This window comes from Hirundo rustica, chromosome 1, assembly GCF_015227805.2.
Source record: "Hirundo rustica isolate bHirRus1 chromosome 1, bHirRus1.pri.v3, whole genome shotgun sequence".
Classification (NCBI taxonomy): Eukaryota; Metazoa; Chordata; class Aves; order Passeriformes; family Hirundinidae; genus Hirundo; species Hirundo rustica.
The window spans coordinates 74,901,253-74,919,697 of NC_053450.1; positions in this window are offsets into that span (position 1 = coordinate 74,901,253).

The window sequence follows — 18,445 nt, forward strand, 5'->3', positions numbered from 1 at the left end:
GGCAACCACTTTAAATTTTATAGACAAATGTGCACTGCTGTAGACTTATTTTCTATTTTCCATGACTGTGATCCCCCATGCTGAGGGTCAGTGAATATTGCATAGTATGATATGTATTTCTACATCTTCTAGCTTTTTTTTTTTTTTTTTAATTAAGTGACTTGCTATTTCGTGTCAATGCTGGGAATGCCAAACACTGGTTTGTAGGAAGCGTCTGATGCCAAAAATAGCTAAGGGCCTGTCTTGTCATTTGCAACAAAAAAGTCACATTTGTAAAGCAACACCTCCAATGATTAGATAGGTCTAGATGCCCTTTTTTGGACCTTTTCTATTTCTATTTCTTTACACTTCTGGAATTACCCAGTTCTTCCATGGGTTCCATTTTTTATAAGACACCAAGTGTAAGTACTTCCTGGGTTTGGTTTTCTTATTTTCTTTTCTTTTTCTTTCCCTTCAAAAGACTATATTGTGCAGTCAGTCCTGACGCTTAAAAAAATATTTTTGTTTAAATTCATACCCTATTCTTAATTCCTTTTAAAATAGGTTTTCTTCTTCTACCATCTAGGAACATTTGATTTTGTTATTTTTTCCCTATCTAATATATTACATAAAAGTGTATTTCTCCTACCCAAGTCAAGTTATTCAACTGAAGGGGCTTTGTTTACTGTTTGTAATTTTATATTTGGGATTGTATTCAACTCTTTTATATGGTGTCCTGACCATGGTATGTCAGGACACTTTAGAATTCTAAAGAAGAGCCCTTTGTAGCACTCAAAAAAGGGATGGTTAAATTCTATTCATTGTGCTGTCAGGGAATTGATATGCTACCACTTCAATATGTAGGAATGGGCATTATACCCTGTTCTGAATGCTGCTCTGAAGCCAGCCCAACAATAACTTCTTTAATACAGCTTCATTTTGTAAGAAAAAAAAGGAGGAAAATTGTACAGGAAAAACATGGGCAAAATCAAAGAAATTATGCCCCTAGACATGTGTTAGGGTCAATTTTAGCTTGTCCAGGAAATTGTCCAGTAAAAAACAAACAAACAAACAAACAAACAAACAAACTCCTATAAACTGCATAAAATTTCAAAGTCTTAAACAAGACTTAAACGATTTTTAACTTTTTGGTATGGCTTATTGCCCAAGGTTGAATTTCATCCTTGCATACACATTGCAAATCTAGCTCTTCACTTTTGTCTGTAAAAAGTGTTTTGAGATTATATATTCATTGTCTAATGCAGTAAGATACAGATGTATTCATAATTGAAAATTCTCCTTCCTGAAATGCTAAAAAAGACTTAAAAGCATAGGTTCAAATCCTCTAATCACTATGTGAATCACTATATGATTTTATTTGGATATACAAATGAGGTGGACACACTGCTGTAGGCATGTTTTGTTGGTATTTCTGGAATTTCATCAGTATGATGTTTATGCTTTATGTCATGTTTCTAGGTGAATTCTTTGTAGTGTATTCACCTTGGATGTAATTGCTCCAGTGTGCTTCTCTGGAGCACCATTTCTTTTTACCTTGTCTGTTTACATCAATTCAGATGTTGAATACCCACAGGCAAGGAACCAGACTTCCTACATGATTATTATTTACTGTTATATGGATTAGTTCTTTCACAAGTATTGTGCATTTTCTATGTATGTCACTGGGAAGGTTTCCAAAAATCTGACCAACTGTGTTTGGGGAGCTAGTCAGAAGATGGATACTTATTTTCAGAGGTAATGAAGACCTTAGATTATCATGGAAACAAATTTATCTCAGTAGAAACTGAATGCAACTGATAGGGTTTTGCCAGCATTTACCAAAGTGTCTTGTCTCTATTTTTAACCTTGTAGATGTGTAGCAAAAGTCTTTGGCAGCTTATATTTTGGCATGGCACCTGTCCCCTCTGCTGTCCTCTCTGGTTCCAGGAGCTTGCAAGATCCAGTCTTTCATTAGATATAATAATAAAAAAATTTTGAAAGTGAATAGCCTACATGCTTGGGTCCTACTGTACAAGGCAGTAAGTTTTCCCTTTATGCTATAATCCCTGCCTACTGCTGCTCGGTGCTTTTACTTTAAAGAAGCAGCGTAGCCGTTTCCATTCCAGTACTGCCCAAGCAGCCTGCTGAGTCGGAGCACACTGCTGATTATTCTCACTGCATAGAGATTTTTGGTTTGTGCCTGTTTGGATTTCAGAGCCTTCTCTGAACACTCACTTCAATCTTATGTCACCACCAAGGTCATTTTTCATTTTCCAATTCATGTTCCCATGGTTCTTAGTTGCTTGGAGAGAGTCACATGCCTGCAAAGTCTAACAGCTGCATCTACCTCAAATGCTCTCAAATGAAAGCAAAAGTGAAAACTTAGCTTCTGGAGATTCATGCTTGAGCAACAGAGGAAGCCTTTTACCGCGTTTGACTCTTCCAAAGAACTCTAACATCCTTGAGAACATCACCTTCAGGGTTCTTGGCAAAAGACATTTTCCTCTGCCTTTTTCAGGTATCACCAGTAATAATGAGACTTCATGTCACTCTGCAGCTGTCTGTAAGTCTTCCTAGCTGTTCAAGCTCAGCCTGAAATCCTTTCTGTTGCTACTAAATTTTAGATGATGGTCTGCAAAATCAGAGCCTTGCAGCACTCCACCAGCAGCAGTTCATCAAGCAGCAGCTTTGGCTTTTCTGGCATAATTTTTGAGAAGAATGCTCACTTTGTGCATATCTGGGTTGATTACACATGCAGAAGAGCACTGACAGAAAAAACCTGGTCATCAAACTAAGAAAGAGCGGCTACTGAGGCCACCAAAGGGCTGTGTTTTACTCTGTAGTTAACTAAAGCGGTCTGGTTTTCCCTCTTACCATAGGGACAACTTGCAACGGACAAGTATCAGCACATTTTTATGTATTCAATGGGAAAAAATGTTAACTATTGGGCAAATGTGCATAACCAATAACTTCTTGCAGGGAACAGTGGTGTATTTTAGCATTAAAGTATGCAGTGACAATGTTGAATGCACTTACCTACTCTTTAAAAATTAATTAGGTTGACTCCTATATACCTAAGATAAGGTCATGTTTTACTTCATCACCATGGAAGCCTGGAAACCATTTCCTTTGTTCTAGGCTGGCAATTTTTATTTTGAGTGATGCAAAGCTTTCCATGAAATATTTATTCTACTTTCTCTGAGAGGGCAGGATAAGGTCTGAATTTTGGTTTAATCATTCTTCTGAAGTTACCAACACACTTGTCTGATTTTCTGCTTTCAATCTTACTATTCCTTTTTTTTTTTAATTAAACAGTACTGTGTCTTTAAGTTAATAGGGAGGAACTGGTTTTGTAGTGACAAAACCATAGACTCCAAATGTATCTCTAATACTTTAACTTTCAAGCAATAATGTAAGCAATAAATATACAAAGTTTTTATAAATAAAAATTAACAAAACATAAATTCCTAACAGTTGATGGACAATTTAAAAGCAGAAGATTGATATATGTTTGTGTCTTGGTTTGAAAAGACAGGTATATGCTAGGGAGAGGCAGGCCTCTCTAGGAATCCCTTCCGTGTTATTATAATTTGGAAGATTAAAAAAACCTTTTCAGTCAGAGCTATGGGGAAAGGAATAACAGTCCTTTAAATGAAAAGCTCTTGTGATGAACAAGGTATTAGGATGACAAAAAAATTCGGTTTCACAGATACAATGTTTAAAATTGTTCTCATGTACATTTTGGTTATATTCACAGGAAGTGGGTTTAGCATAAGGAGCTATCTTAGTCTTGCAAAATAAATATATAAATTACATGCAGAAAAGACTCATAACATGGAGGGAGTGCTTATCTGAGGTTTTAAATCTTGACATCACCTCAACCATTATCTCAGAAATTTAAACTAATTTAATCATAAAATTATACTTTTCAGTGGAGATTGAAAAAAAAAAATCTTAATTTAGTAAAGGATCTCCTATTGTTAAAACAATTTATGGTAAAACTGCATTTGAGAATTTTGCCTCCTAGGGGAAAAAACACAAAATCTTGACATGTGATGTAAATGTGATGTAAACATAGTGATAATGTTGATGAATGGAAAAGTAAAATAGGATTTGAAGACCTGTTAAAAAAAAAAATTTAAACAAGGAGGTATATAAACAGGATAATCAAATAAATCTAAAATGAGGATTATGAACCCTCCATCAAGTCATTGTAAATCAAGAATTAATAGGCTGTTCATCTGGTCCAGATGAAGATTCTTCCACCAAGAGAAGACTTTACAGAAACTCACACATCAGTAACAATTCTGTGGTAAATCTGTTCCCAGTGTAACACATGAACCTGTAACATCTGAGTAAAGGACCTCAAAGTGATCTCTAAAGAACTTTTGGTTTTGCTGTTGTTGGACAAATTATGAAGAAAGCAATTGAACTTTCTTAATGAACATGCATCTTTATCCAGGAGTGACTGCAGGACTTATTAAGATGGAATAAGACATAAATAATTTTCATAAGAAGTATTAATATATTATGTCCCATACATTCTTGTATATATTCACGAAATAGGCCATACTTCTCTTGGCCTTTTTTTTGTTTGTGACTTGAAAAATAAATTGAGGCAATAAATTGTAATGTTTCCCAAGCTGGGAGTGAATGAACTGGAGTATCTTCTTAAATCATTAACACTTAGATTATCTGACATGGAATATGACCCAGTAGAATTCATATTAATGGACAGCAGAGGGCTAAACGACTCAAGAAAATTGCTTGAGTGGAAACAAATATGGCAGTGGCATCTTGTAGGTCCCCAAACCTGTTTATAGGGTTGTCATATGTATGCTCTGAGTGCATTCTTACTGAAGAAGGGAAACTGAATTCCTATTTGTGATATTGAAAAATTGACAACAGGCATCCTGTGAAATGTGTCCGATCAGTCTTTAGAGATATTTGATGTTCAACGGGTGAAGGTTAATGTCAAGAAACCAGTTGAACCTGTGTATGTCTTCATACTCAGTGATGGTAATAAATGGTTTTGTCTGCAGATTGGTTCCTAAGATAGATTCTGACTCAGCAATCTTTCATTGGTGGCTTCTATTTCATACACACTAGGAACTTGAGTGGAGGCTTCAGCTCATATCATAAAAACTCAGCACCCTTGAATTGTACTCACCTGTCCAGTGATGAGATATTAATATATTTCCTCATTAACATAATTACAGGCATATTCATTGCCATTTGTGCTTTTTTTGCTCTGTTACGTAGGGTTACCTAGCTAGCTTTCCCCTGATGTCCTGTCTACTCCTTTTGGTGTCTGACACAAAATGGGCATAATCCTTTGCAAATAAGGAACATCAAAAGTATTTTCACATGGACTAGAGTTTATATTCATCCTGAGGTAAAATTTTACTGCCAGTTTGAGGTACTTTTAAGTAAAAGAGGAAACAAATTTCACAGAACTCTGGAAGTAAGAATAGATAGTTGATTTCACTGCTATTTTAACAGGTACTCTGGTAGTTAAGGCTGCTACTGAAAATCTACAGGAAACTCAAACTCTATCTTTTATTTCCCTGTCTGAGCAGACTTCAGTATATACCGTTTAGATGTTTAGACTCCTGGGGATAGTCTCAAGGGAAGTGCCTGATTTTCTTTCTTTTTTTTTTTTTTTTTTTGAGCTGCTGCAGCTTTCATGAGTATTTGGATTTTAAGTCAAAAGAAGAAAAATAAAGTCTTCCTGTAATATCGTGATTAGGCACTCTCTTGTTTTTTCCAGGTTTTCAAACTTATCTCACTATAATTCTGCACTCTTAAAAGACCAGAGAAAGGAAATTAAATCAGATGCATCAAACTCCAATGACAAGGTTTTGCTTTCAACTGCTGTAAACTCCTTTTTGATAGTTAATCTTCTTCTTTGTCAGATAGTAAGAATTAAATTAAATTGCACAAGTGACTTTTGGTACACTGTGTCCTAAATTTCTCTCAGCAATGATTCACAAATTGGTTGCCAAAAAGCCATTGATAAGGCCTTAGGAAGTTAAAATATTTATAAGCAGGTAATTTTATTTCCCAAATTCTTAATTTGTGGTAGGAGGGAAGAATCTGGAAATAACTTCTAACTTTTCTCTTGGTTTACAGAATTACATAAAAATTAAAATAAATATACACACAGAGATGTATATATACATAAAGTATATATGTATATATGCATATACTCTGTGTGTGTGTATAAACGTGTGTAAATCTTTGTGGAGTTCCTGGTGAGGCAGTGACAGGTTATCAGCACACGGGGTATTATTGATTCATTATGAGCTTTAGTAATTGCTCATTTTCTGAGCAGACATGCCTGCTAATTGTCTGTTAACTCATTACCACTAAAACCCCCATCTGCAAAAGTATTTTAATTTTTCTGTATAAGGAAACATTTTCAGAAGGACTCACAATTATCAGAAATTACCAGTTAGCAGTCCATTTCTTACCTTCATGGATACAAACTTATATTAAACCAAAACCAAAACCAAGGGGGAAAAAAAAAAAAAAAAAAGCAGTAACATGAAATAGTAAAACAAGTTCCAACTTTCTTAGCAGTTCAGATTCCATCTCATATTATGCAATATACTCTTGAATGCAGTGTTTAAATATGCTTGAACATTACAGAGATCAGTGAAATAATAAAGATTTTATAAAATCTCTGCAATTTTACTTTAACTGCAATGCAGATTTATTATGTTTTATATGACTTAATTTGTTGGTTTGTTTTTTTTTTTTTAAAAAGTGTACTTAAGACAAATGAAAACATTTAACTTCAGAAAGCAAAAACAAAAAGGAAAAGTATACAGTCTAAACAATATCACAAAGCCCTAGTTTTGCATAAGTTTTTTCTCCATTCTCTTCAGAAATATTACAAATATAATGTAACAATTTTTTCCAGTTGCTTCTCTTCTGAAATGATATATCTATTTTATTCTCTGATGTTGCAGTCTTTCTCCTTATGGGTATTTAAATAAGAACATCTCAATTTTTTGCACCAGGGCTTAAAAAAAAAAAAAAAGAAAAAATTGTATTAAATTGCTAGATGACTTGTTCTCAGGGAGGCCTGGGCTGGCTTGGGTGTCAAGAGGGCTGATCTTTGGTGGACCTTTTAGCAGTTGTTGAAGAACTGCTGTTTCTTCTTCATCTCTGCCGGCTGATTCCCATTCCTTTCTAGCAATAACTCTCCAGTCCCCTCTACCAGTGGTTTTGGTAACAACTTTTGGTCACTTTCAATTACTTGTCTTTTCATTACAGCAATGATTATCCCAATTTCATGACTAGCTGAAACCATTCTAAAACCTTGATGCTTTCATGAGGTGCAGCCCCTCTCTTGCAGCAGCTCTGGTGCTGTTACTGCAACAGTGAATCTTACAGGCTTGTTGGTCTAAGGAGTAACTCTACCAGAAAAGAAAGAAACCAGGGACAGTTTTCAGGTGGATCACAAAAACAATCCAAACCTTCATGCAACTTACACTTGCATTTATCTGTAAACGATAAAATAAAAGACACATGCTAAAAATCTCTTTGATGATTTAAAGTACTCTCAGGATTTAATTGTCACTGAAATTGCACTTTAAAAAACTAAATATATATAGGAAATAATACATCTCTTAAGTAAAAATTAGTTTTAGAATTTATCTCTTCTGTATATTCAGTTGTATTTGGGATACCTGAAATAGTAAGTAATAGCTTAAAAAGTGTTCCTCTAACAAGGAAAATACTTAATTTAAAACTGAATTCTCTTCTGGCTCTTTTATAACTACTCAATTGTGTTAAGCTTTTGGTAATATGGAATAATACTTAGAATTGCTCTTCAGGTTTATACTTTATCTTACAGCTCAGGAACATATTTCAAGATCCATCTGAGAGTTTTTTAGGAAATGTTTTATTTTCTGGGGGAAAAAAAAAAAAAATTGTCCCACATCACCAACTGCCTCCAAACAGGCTGATCTTGACATTCTGAAAAAATGCAGGCATAGAGTAATTTGTAAACAGACAACTCTTCTCTATTCTTATATTTAAAAAAAAAAAAAAATCCATGAAACTGTTGAGAACATAAGCCCAATTTTTAAATTGTATTCCTCAGGAAGCAAGATTTTAATTTGTTTTCATGTTTACCAAAATAAAATGGTATTGTACTTAAATTCATCTAATCAAAGTTTTAAGCCCGATCTCATCTGGCAAGGAATTCCACATGCTCTCAAAGGGAACATTTTCTAAATGCAGACACATTAGGAAAGCATTTTAATTATGTGTCTGAGATCAGTCATTCTCCCAGTATAGTATAATAAATCTGATTTACTCAAGTCTACAGTTAGCAAAGGCCATTGTTATTACACAGGAAATAATGTAGAAATATGGTGACTATGTTTCTGTTTCTGGCCTAGACGGTGTTTTAAAAAATTCAATATCTCATTCTCCTTCTCCTTAATATCTCTTCCTAAGTATGTATCTGATAAATGAAAATAAGAATCTTGTTCCATAGACTCATAGAATGGTATGGGCTGGGAAGTATTTTATCGCTCACCTGGTTCCAGCTGCCCCTAGGAACACCTTCCACTAGACCAGATTGCTCAAGCACCATCCAGCCTGGCCTTGAGCACTTCCAGGGGTGGTGTGTCAACAACTTCTCTAGACAAACTCTTCCAGTAACTCACCAGCACCACAGTGAAGAATTTCTTTCTAATAGCTAATCTAAACCTACCTTCATTCAGGTTAAATCCTATCACTACACGCCTTTGTGAAAAATCCCTCTTCAGCTCTATTGTAGGCCCCCTTTAGGTACTGGAAAGCTGCAATTTGCTCCCCAAAATCTTCTTTTCTCCAGAATAAACAGCCTTTTCTCACAGGAAAGGTACTTCAGCTCCCTGACCATTTTTGTGGCCCTCCTCTGGACTCACTCCAACACATCCACTTATTTCTTGTGCTGGGGACCCCAGAGGTGGATACAGCACTCCAGGTGAGGTCTCAAAAGAACAGAGGGGAAAGAAAGAACCCTCTCCCTCCCCCTGATGGCCAGGCTGATTTTGATGCAGTGCAGGACACAGATGGCTGCAAGGGCACATTGCCAAGTGATGTCCAGCTTTTTGTCCACCAGAATCCCAAAGTCCTTCTCCTGAGGGCTGCTCTCAATCCATTCTTGCCCAGTCTGTACTCTGGCTTGACCTGGCCCAGGTGTAGAACCATGCCCTTGCCCTTGTTGGACCTCATGAGGATCACCAAGGCCCACCTCTCAAGCCTGTCAAGATCCCCCTGTGGATGGCATTGCCTTCCCTCCAGCACGTTGACTGCACTACACAACTTGGTGTATACATCAAATTGAGGGATATTAAGAATAATACAGGAGTTAGAGAAGTTTTTGTGTTCAAAATCTCATTAATGCCTGCTCAAAATTGTGAGTCCATCTTGTGAGCTCTGCATAGGTGTGCATTTTCACAGATAATGCACTTCTTGTCTCTACTCTATAGGTCTGTTTGTAAGGATAGTTTCTGTCCGTGCATCTGTTTGTGAGAAAAGATATTATTTGTCTGGTTTTGGTGTTTGTGGGTTTTTTAGATCCTACTATGAGACTCCACCCAATCAAAGAGTTTCAGTTGTTACTGGGAGCTAATTTGGATATAGCTTAAAAACGTAGTGACTATGGTTGATGGTTCCTGAAGAGTTAATGAGAGAATACCAGAACTAGTCTCCTCTCTTATTTATATAACAACTTGACACTTTACAAATTCATGAGCTGAAATTGTTCTGCACATATAAACAATATCTTATTTTTCATTCAGCACTGTTTCCATTTCCTAGTGCCCTGTGTGACTTTGCTCACAGGTTGGAAAGTAGTGTAATGCATCATTTATGCTGCCTTCCACCTTTATTGACTGATGGCCTCCTTTGCTGTCAATCATTCCATTGAATTTTGTCATCAAGGATGCGAAAATTTTTGTTGCTGATATGACTGAAATGCATTCACCTGTAAACAAATGCTTGAGACAGAAATCAGAACGGTTACCTAAGGTCATTTCAGATATTGCAAAGACCTAATGGAAGTCAAATGCTGATATTCAATTGACAAAGTGACAAACACACTTTCCCTGTTTGATTGGAAAAGAAAAACGCATTATTAATAATTATTAAGAAGGCAGGTTTTTTTCTTCTGAAAATAGTTCCCTTTGACCATAACTGATCCACAGCCCTGTGCAAGAGATGTTCATGTAAAATTGTTACATGACCTCACCAGAGAACTACCTGATTGCCTATCTCTTGCTCAAATCCAAAAGTGCTACATTCAAACACCAACTGGCTTATAATAGACACATCAGAGAGCAGCAAGTTTACCAGGATTCTGCAGGATTCAGCAGGGAAGCAGGGCCAGAAACAGGACTGGAGATGACATAATCACAGCAAAAGTCAGGCCAAAAGTGGGAGCCCATACCCAAGTTTAAATGGAGCTCCTGAGCCCACAGGCAAAAGGTATGAATGAAGGCTCCCATGCAAGGCTGGTCAGGGCTTTTGAGACAGGCAGTTTGTACGTTGAGAATTAATATATTTTGAGACATACTGAGTGTTTTGTATGTTTTATAGCATTCAAATTGTCAAGACTGAAAGTCAAATTTTAAAATCACTAAGTTTAGTATCACTGCATGCTAAGAATCACAAAATGCTGGAAGTAGACATGTCAGTATTTGGTATTGTTTTGTAGAAGATGATTATAGGCAACACCTAATACTAAAGCAAACAGAATGAGGTATTGACACATAACCTGAAATATTTTTATCCTCAGTTATTAATAAAAATAAAGAACTTTCATGTGAACTGGCCCAACCCTGTGTCCCCATTTACAGCCTCTTACAGTGATCTTTGTTGAACTCATAAAATTTTGAAGAACATATATATAGGGTCCAAATCCTTTGAAGTTTTCCTGACAAAAAGGGTCCAACCATAGGTTTTGAAATACCATAAACTCTCTTGCATTGCATGCATATTAATTCACAAAATATTCCAGCCCCACATATTGCATTAAACTGTGAATTGTTTCAGTTATACGAGGGAAAAAAGTGAAACTTTGTTCATACCTGAACATCACACAACGTTTTTCAAACAAACAAACAAAAAAGGAAAAAATGGGGGGGAAAAGGGTTAAAATCTCTTACCTCAAATGTTCTCAAAGAAAATCCATCTGAATTTATTGGAAGCACATACATTTAAATACATGAAACCTGAGAATGTAGCAGATGGGGAGGTTACTGAGTGAGAGGATGAAAATGTTTCTCAAAGAAAAATCTTCAGAAAGAGGGGTCAGATATGCAGAAGAAAAAGGAAGACTAATTTTTTTTTAAGAATTCAGCATTGGATATGCCTTTATTTTAAACTGTCATAGAAATTCTCTCAACATTTCCTCATTCTTTACTGCTATTTCTTCATTTCTCCTCAAAGAATGTCTGATTTGACAGATGATGTAATGAAACTGAAATTTCTATTAATTTATATTCCAATGTGGATGTGTATACAAAGTTTCTGTAAAGCTTCATAATTAGCCAACTCCAGAAATGGTCATGTATTTGTCAAAAATCTTTATATGTCACAAATAATGCAGTCATGCATGGGGTGGGTCAGATACAACATGAACATCTTTTAACTCAGCAAATCCAAGGGCTCTCTTGAGGATGAGAGAGATGGGGAAAGCCAGTAGCAGACTAAATTTATTTCTCATCCTTCCCCAAAAAGCAGGTAAAGAAACAATGTCAAGATGTTGATATGACTTTTGATCAGTTGCAGAATATATTATAGACAATCCACTGTTTCAGCTTAATGTAAGTTTTATTGGGGGAAAGTGGCACACTGGAATAACAGGTGCATATAAACTCTTGCAATGCAAAACTGCCTAGGATTATGTCTCCTCAGCAAGGGTTCCTTGTGGTGCATGAGGAAATTGGTGATTTTCCCAGGTTGCCACAGGCCTCTTTTTTTTCTTTGTCCCTGCTGAGAGGACTGGTTTTATACCATATTCATCTGTATTTTTATAATCAGTCACCATCTTTCTTTGCTTTTCAAGAGCAATCACGCTATCATAGATGCTGCTCCATTAGGCAGCCTTTCTCATTTCATTTCCCTGTAGACATGCTGGGTTCTCATCTTGAAATGGCATCTGCCATCAGCTATTCCAAGACGCCAGCAGAAAAGGGGGAGATCACAAGGAGATCACAATTTTAAAAGACACAAAATACAAATCTCAGATAATTCCTAGTACTTGAGACTGACTAGATCTCCTGTCTTGGAGTAGAAGATCATACAGAAGAAAAACTATCATTTTGCAGCTGAAACGCTCATGAATGTACTGCTTAAAGGCTATTTCAGAAAAAAAGGAACAACGAAAACAGACAAAGAAATGCAAAAAAGAAGAGGTGATCACAGCAAGACATCAGAACCATCTGTTCCTTTTGTTCTGAGTAAATACTTCTGGATGAGCAAGCCCACCTGAGATCCTTAACAGCAACAAAGGCAGTGTGTTATCAATGGCAAAGGTGGACTTTGTTTACAGCTGACTAGTGACAAAGGCATGCTACCTCAATATTCAGGATGCATCCAGACAAACAAACTGTGTATTATTAGGCAAGAACTGAAACTGCCCAAGCTTAAAAGCTTATCATTGTTCCTGTCTATAGCATTTTTTTCCTTTACTGGCTGATAATTATTGTTTCTGTTTCTCTTCTTCTCACTTGTTTTCACTGTAATGCTGAAGTTCTTTTACCAAGCAAGAATAATAATGGGAAGTACATAGCAACTATTTCAGCTTTTGTTACGCTCTCATATAATAAGTACTTGTCCTTGAACTACTGGAAAGGGATTAACAAAATTGTTAAAAAATATATATTCATATCAATTATGGAAAATCTAAATATCACCCCTCATTTCCACACAAGTTTGCAACAAAATGAAGAAACAAGATTTCAGTACTTCACATGTAAAGTTGTGCTGCTTTAGTTTGACAAAAACTGGATATTATCTTTATTTTTTACTATACCTACCCATGGAAAGTAGATATACTTCCCATAGGAGAGAAACATTATTATATCACTATACTTAAATTTACCGTCAAATCATTTCTTTTCATTGATCTAAAAATTGCTTTTCTTCTTAATGCCTCATTCCCAATCTGTAAAATGGAAAGAATACTATTTTACAATGCAGGTCTTCATGCCAAATGCTCAGCTAAAAAGGCAATATAGGTGATATAATAATCTTTTAGGGAAAATCATCTTATGAAGGGGAGAAAAGATAAATACTTGTACTTTGGAGACATAGTTTTCTGTGCACATCATCTGTGTGGAAAAAAAAGTCTTCTCCATGGAAATTTTCAGCATTCTAATCAGCATTTAAATCCTGATGATATGCAATTTAACTCTTTCTCTCTGTTTGATGTAACTGTTTACAGTAAATAATGTGAAACTTTTCTTTAATTAATATTCATTGAAAAATTTATGATTTACAAGAAAAATGGAAAAATATCAGTAAGAAACTAAAATATTTACACCAACAATCCTAATTCATATAGAAAGCTTTATATGAGTTTCCCACAGTTCTTCACAATCAAATCGTACAGAACTACAGGAAAGAAAAGTAATCCATCTCAAAGAAAGCCATTTGGAAAAGACTTGTTGTCACTGTGCTTGCAGAAATATTACAAAAATGAAGAAAATGTATATTTACAGGAAGCAAGGGATATATTTAGGGTGCCAGGAGAGGAATGCTGTTTCAAATATTTTCTTTATTCAGTGGCAGAAGTAATAAATTCCACAGTACATGATTTGAGATAAAAATAAATAACAAACATTACTGAAAACAAAACAGTAAGGAAGTAAAATATGAACATATTGCAAACAGCATTTGGCATTGTGTGAAAATAACAGGGTCTCTTTTGTTTCCTTATCAGCTCTGAAAAGTGTGTTGCCTGGTTCTGTGTAAATGCAGATTCATTTTTTTTATAAGATGAATAAACTTTTGTTTTAAACCTCAGTATTTTTAACACTGAACAGAAGAATGGGTATTTGAGGCAGGGATCATACAGTTTAGATACTGTGAGTTTCATGAAACATGGTAAACTAACTATTCTATCTACATTCAACCTAAAATTTAAATTCTCTCTTTTCCATTGTATTGGAGTATTTGAATTTGGACCAAAAAAAAAAAAAAAAAAAAAAAAAAAAAAAAGCTGTATTAATAAAAGTTTGAACACGTATTGCTTATTACAGAAATGATACATATTACAAGATTTGGGAAAATACTTGGGTAAAATCTACAATATCTGTACTAGTGTAGAGGTCAATAACTTGTTTTTGGATTAGTTTATTATGTGAAGATTTCGTATTGAAAAATAGTTAGGATGAAACTGTCAAAAACACGTATAAACATATGGGAAAATTAAAAGTTAGGGGGTTTTTTTAAGCTAATTGTTAAATCAGATGTGAATAATTGCATTAGGAATTAATTTCTTATTAATTAATTTCACCCTTTCAGATCTAAATAGAGGTGGTGTTCTCCAGCATGAAGCTGGAGGGGAGGGATCATTTTCCTGTGTCAAGTTATCATATGACTGTATACATTCTCAGGGCAAGTAGCAGATGTAGGTAGGTTGCAACTCTAACATTAAAAAACCCCAAAACTTTTTTGAGGCTAGAGCGAGTGATCTGAATTGTCTCGGAGTATGGAGAGATTCAAGAGCTTTTACAGGTACTCAATCCTCTCTTCTTCAAGGCAGCAAAACCAGTACTGTTGAGAAACAGCACAGATGCACAGAGAGGATCATGTTTGCACTTTGGATTAGCATAGAGGGACGGAGAGCAAAGAGGCCCCAGCTGGGGGCTGGTGGCAGGGTGCGAGGCATCAGGTGGGTGAAGGGTAAAGGATCCCAGTCTGCCCTGCTGAAAGTTGCTCATCTGCCATCCTGTGCCAAGGAAATGGCTCTTTAAGCAGAGGCTCTGCTGGAAGCAAGAGGCAGATTGCAGTGGTGGGCAGTTGCTACCAGAAAATAGCAAGCTGGGCTTGTGACTGAGAATTTCATGGTGACTTGCTTGCCAAGTGCACAAATGTTGTCAGACCTTATGAAATGTCTCTACCAACTGCTAGGAAACAACAGAGGGGGTCTGTAGTGTGCATGGGAATAAAAATAGCAGAGTGAAAGAGAGAGATGGAGTAGATTTTAGGGGTTTAAGATGTTTTAAGAGTACCAAAATCCCTAAAGTAGTGTTCTTTGTAATGCTCTCTGCAATTTCAGTGGTGCTGGAGATGAAGAAAGAAACTTTTAATGCTGGGCTGAGAAGGCAGTAGTAAGGATTAAGAGACATCAGAAGCTTCTAGCATTATGATGGTCATGCAGAAGAGATGTATTGCCTCTGAATGACAAGTGGGTCAATCTACTATCGTTTAATAGCAAGGAAATTAAGAGTGAACTTTTAAATGAAAGAGTAAGAGTAAACTGACAAGTCCAGAACAACACAAAGCTGGAGATGACATATCTATTACAGTTGATGTTATGGAAATATTTTTAGTCTCTGTAAAGGCTACAGCACAGAAAGGAATTAGTCAAACACAGAGTACGATTTAAACTGGATGTTGGGAAAAGAACCAAACCTGTACAGTAATAATACAAAGTATAAGTCGTCAAATGAAGGAACATGAATAATGAAATAGCAAACATACCAGAAACTTGGTGGGAAGAGAAAAATCTGCTAAGTATCATTCAGTGGAATAAGATTAGCAACAATGATCGAAAGAACACTGACTATTTGGCTGGATCAAATTATATGCACCCAAGATTGACTTAAAATTCTCCTGGTACTTGAAGTAGTTGGGAGATATGAAGGCACCTTTTAAATTGATCCCAAGTGAGATTCCAAGAAATTCATAAACATAACAGGGCACATAAACCTGGTATCTCAACAAGGCAAATTATTTTAGCCTATAATGCACAAATTAATAATCACAAACATAAATCTGACCCTATACTGGGGAAGAGACAATGCAGATGCTTGAAGGGAAATCCTGTGTCATAAACATACTATCGATATTTGAAAGTTTAACATGTGGGTAAGGGTAGTCTGCCTGATATATCCCAGCTGGAGTCCCACTAAGTTTCTGGTTCAATTTGTCATCCAGAGCTTTAAAGAACTTAATCAGTTACAGCGTAAGAGAAAAAGTTCTTCACTTTATTTCATCATTTGGTTAGATGATGAAACAGAGGGCAGGAATTAATACTTTTTTTCAGTTATCAACAGTGAATTCCACACAGATCTGTGCTGGGACTTGAGCAGTTCAATATATTAATAGATTATCTGGAACTGAAAGCCAGTAGTGAAGTGCCAAAGTTTACTGCTGATAATAAGTTATTTAAAACAGTAAAAGTGAAGGCAGACCATGAAGAATTGCAGGAGGACCTGAAGAAGATGAATGAGTAGCCAGTAAAATGGCAGATGAAATTCAGTACAGATGAATGTCAAGTCAGGTATAGGGGAATGAGCAGGCCTAAACACACAGCACAATGGGCCCTGAATTGGTCATTATCACTCAGGAACAAAATCTTGGGTCATCACAAAAGGCTCTATGAAAATGCCAGCTCAATATTAGTAAGACAGGCAAATCAAAGGTAAGAATTGTTTTTAAAAAAAGTGAAGAATAAAAAAGGGAACATCATATCTCATTGTATAATTTTCTGGAATCTTCCCTTTCTCCTCCCTTTAAAAAGAATTGATAAAAATTGGGAAAGATTCAGGAAAGAAGAACAAGGATTAACGAATTTATCAAACTGCTTCTTGTATAAAATAATGAACTAAGAGAAGACCATAAAACTTGGGAAAAAATGATGAAAAAAAAGAGATTGCAATAGACCTCTTTTTTTAAAAGAGTGTCTGGGAGAGGTTGGGTAAGGACTGGTAATCCGTTGGGAGTATAAAGATGTCCAAAGTAAAAGGTGAAATAGATAAATTTAGTAGGCGTCAGCTTCAAAACAGTTTTAGGGAATTAGTTCTTCCCTTAGTAGCTGTAGGCTAGTGGAACTGCTCTAAAGAATGTTGGAAATACTAAAAAGAACATGGACTGAGGGAGACACAGGGAAAACTCATGGAAAAGGACTCCAAGGATACCTGTTTAATTTCTGACTCCAGAGCCAAAAAACATTGAAAAGCACATGAGGCAAAAAGGTCACAGATACTTCTCAAATTTTCATTCTTTCCTAAACTTCCATTTATGACATATTTTATTTCAAAAAAATATAGAAACAAGCATTTGGAGTGACTGAGAAGACCTTTATTATATTGGTCTCATGTTATTGATTCTTCCAATGACAGACACTGCCTACTTCATTAGTGACAAACCAACCAAACTGAGCATAGAGAACAAGGCACGCCCTCACTGTTAATAAATGCATTGCAACTTCACTCTCATCCTTATGTGACCCTAAAACCATAGCACTTTTATATGAATTTTCTTTTTCTTTGATGGCAGTTGATTCATAGCATGCTCAAGTCTTGTTTTCACAGGGCGGTCTGCACATCCTCACTTAAGCAAGTGTGTTGAGGGGTGCTTTGAGGTGTGAAGCCTGGTGAGAATAGTGCTGGAGGAGTGTGGGAGGTGGGGACTGCCACACCTGGTGCAATGTGGACCATTTTGCCTGTTGGAGTCAGTTCCAAGGATGCAGAGTACAGCAGCATTCTTACAAGTCATTTCAGACACTCACAGGCGAGGAGTGCAGCAAGCACACGATGCAGACAGCAACAGCCTGGCGCTCGAGCACCAGCCCTCTCTCAGCAGAGACAGATGATGTGTGGTCTAATAGGCACACTGCCTTTTCTTGAAATGGAGTCTGTAATTGAATGATAAGGAATTTGAGGCTGTCCTAATAAGGTGATCACTTGGATAATTTTGTTGCTTTTTTTTTTTTTTTTTTTTTTTTTTTTTTTTCCAAACAGAGTCTGTGCTATGTCTCTGATAAGAAACATAGGTTTTTCCTATACTTACTGTTCCTGGAGAGCTGCTTAATTAAAGATTTTTACTCACACCTTAGCAATGGCAACCTTAATCTTCATAGGTATGGACTGCATACATAGTAAGAATAATAATTATGAAAAAGCATTTCTTCTCATACCTACTTTCATGTTATATTTTCGTTTGTAAGTTACTACTCATTATTTGAGACTGCAAAATCAAAAACTTCGGAAAGTCAAAATGCTTCTGGTACCTCTACTTTGTTTGGAGGATAAATCACAGTTTCCCCAATATTTTTCCTGCCTCTGATATTACTTTGTTATTGGTCTTTATAATTTCAGATTGATGTTCACATCAGGGGTTTTTGAACAGAACCTCGTCAAGGTCTCACCGAGGATTTTTAATACTAAGAAGCCAAACTACCTCTAGCTCCAGACTACCAGGTGTTTTATTCTTGCACAGATTGAAA